At 40.2% G+C, this 2,908-nt stretch overlaps 1 non-coding gene across 1 annotated transcript; it reads right to left on the bottom strand.

Annotated features, from left to right (window-relative positions):
* Window positions 1-1,251: 1,251 nt before the first annotated feature.
* LOC145390258 (5S ribosomal RNA) lies at window positions 1,252-1,370 on the bottom strand. The gene has a single exon (XR_013895599.1). It is a non-coding gene; the product is annotated as a 5S ribosomal RNA (ribosomal RNA).
* Window positions 1,371-2,908: the final 1,538 nt, after the last annotated feature.

Raw genomic sequence — 2,908 nt, forward strand, 5'->3', positions numbered from 1 at the left:
TATGAGCATTAAAATCCTGGAGAACTCTGGTCCATGCCTGCCTCTTCAGCACCACTATCTTTCCATCTGTGCTCCTGTTTTGGAGCACTTTCTCCTCCCTTATGAGACCCAATAAAAGGTCTCGTTCAAGTTCGGAAATTGGACTGGTTCTGGCAGGTACGCTAACCTCTACAGCTTCCATTTTTCCGATGACAGAGTTCACTGTGAAAGAGGTGTTGAAAAATAACATGTAATCCTAATATTCCATTATCTTCTATATTGCTATGTAATTCGCAGATACACGCCCCCCTCCCCTGAAGGCTAACGATGGGAAAAAAATATATATATATATATATATATATATATATGTATATATATATATATACTGTATACTGTATATACATATATATATACTGTATATACATATATACAGTATATACTGTATATATATATATATATATATATATATATATATATATATACCAGTATATATATATATATATATATATATATATATATATATATATAGCAGTTTATATATATATATATATATATATATATATATATACCGTATATATATATATATATATATATATATATATATATATATATATATATATACGTATATATATATATATATATATATATTTCTTCAACACATCAAAAACCATGAGGATTGCAGTGGTGGAGCTTCGCCCACCCACACACACCCTAGTTTGTGGGGGAGCTGTGCCCCTCCCACACCCATCTTCATGGAAATTAAGCAACCTCATCTAAGTGAAATCAGAAACATTTCCAATGGAAAAGCTATACAGAGCCCCCCCCCCATATCACCTAAAAATAAAGAGTATTATTTCCCTTTAGGTAAAATTTTGAATTTGTTGATTTTAGTCTTGCAATTTTTAGTTGTCTCCATGAGGAATATTTTGAGTAACAACACTATATGGTTCAAACCATTACTAACCTAACTACAGATTTTCTTTGTTTTCCTGAAATCCGAGACAAGCAGCAACATTACTGCCTTGAGAACTCATGATTTATATTTGTTAAGTTAGGTTAGGTTTAAGCTAGGTCTGGTTTAGGTTAGGTTCTGTTTTGTTTGGGTTAGGCTTGGATAGGTTTAGGTGAAGTTAGGCTAGGTTAGGCTATTTTGCAGTAAATTTTTCATTGCCAGACGCCATGTATCCCACACGGGGTGGCCAAGGGCTTAGAGTTAATTGTTTTACAGGGAGGGGCACTAATCCTCCACCAACCCCACATGACACGTAGGGATGCCAACAGCATCTGGTGTTCCCAGGCGGTCACCCATCCAAGTACTAACCAGACCCAACGTTGCTTAACTTCGCTGATCGGACGGGAAGCGGTGTACTCAACGTGGTATGGCCGTTGGCCCTGGCAGTAAATTTCATTATCAAAATCATAAAAAAAAAAAAAAAAAAAAAAATTGAAATAGATTCCACTAGTAAAATTTTTTAAATGTGACCTAAAGGGAAATTTAATCAAATATAGAATAAACCACTGAAAAACCCCCAGGCCTCTACTCACAGTAAAAAAAAAAAAAATCGGATCTGGTCATTTCCGCCAGAAATAATGCTCAAAATCAAATGAATCAATAAAAAAAAAAAAAAAAGGAAAACCTAGGTTTTGTGGGAAAACGCAATATAGGCTACAACACCATAGCCACACGCTGCCTTGACTTAACTAACTATGCTATAACATCACACATACTAGCTGAAAGAACATTGATAAAAGAGATCAGTTTAGAATGTTTCTCGCTGAGGTAAATAATGGAAAGTTCCCAGCCAGTTTTGGCAACCACTAATTTAGGCAATGAACACTACAGAGAACCTATTTAATGTTACACAAAGGCAGACTCCGTAAATAAACAGCTAAAAATTAACATAAAGTCTTGGAAATATGCTTACCTTATCAATAATTGAGGTGAAAATGTCTGAGTTGTCGTCTTCTCTTCTGCTCCAAGCCGATGGGGAATTGTAAACATGTGAGAGAGAACTCAGACGAGCATCGGAAAGCGCACGTTCTATCTCCTTCAGGCGTACCAACCTCTCCGCGAAGGAACCACAGGAAAGGGGAAGGGGAGAGACGATTTAACGTTACCAAGGTACTCCTTGGAGACGAGAGGTCCCTTCGTGCGGAACCTTCACGCGAAGGGGAAGGGATCATTTAACAATACGGGCGTTAGACTCTTCCTTCTTCTTGTGTTAAAGGGCATTGTAGTCAGAAGTCTAATTCACCCTCACCAGGGCCATCTCAGGCTATGGGAACAAGGGTAACATGTGGACGCAACAGCTGGTGTACACGCCCCGACTGCCTCGGGAACAAGGGTAACTTGTGGACGCAACAGCTGGTGTACACGCCCCGACTGCCTCGGGAACAAGGGTAACTTGTGGACGCAACAGCTGGCGTACACGCCCCGACTGCCTCAGGAACTCCAGAGTGTGGCAGATGACAGCAGCCCGATGTGTGATGGCCAAACCACATGTAATAACTGATTTGAAACTTAACAAATTAATCACTCAATGGTCTGGCCGGGATTTGAACTCGGACCCTCACGCTTCATACGCGTGCACGTTACCACTGCACCAAAGAGAGGATCCCCGCTTTGACTCTACGCAACATGGGCTTTTATACACCCCATTGCACACAGTCCCCTAACAACACTGGCAGAGTGAAGGCAGTGATACCCACAGAGGCTAAATCATCTCTGAGTCTCACACAGAGGGAGTGAAAGCGGGGACAGTCCAACAGGAAATGGCAGATAATGTCTTCAACACTGAGGCACCACTGACGATTAGGGCTTGGAGCTAGATTTATCCTAAATAAATGGGATACCACACCTGCATGACCTATTCTCAGACACACTAGAGCACTATCCAAGGCTCGGGATGATGACCGCACCCATGGGTTG

The sequence above is a fragment of the Coenobita brevimanus genome, unplaced genomic scaffold, assembly GCF_032717465.1.
Source record: "Coenobita brevimanus isolate Jiangsu-jjx unplaced genomic scaffold, ASM3271746v2 jjx.HiC_scaffold_3718, whole genome shotgun sequence".
Classification (NCBI taxonomy): domain Eukaryota; kingdom Metazoa; phylum Arthropoda; class Malacostraca; order Decapoda; family Coenobitidae; genus Coenobita; species Coenobita brevimanus.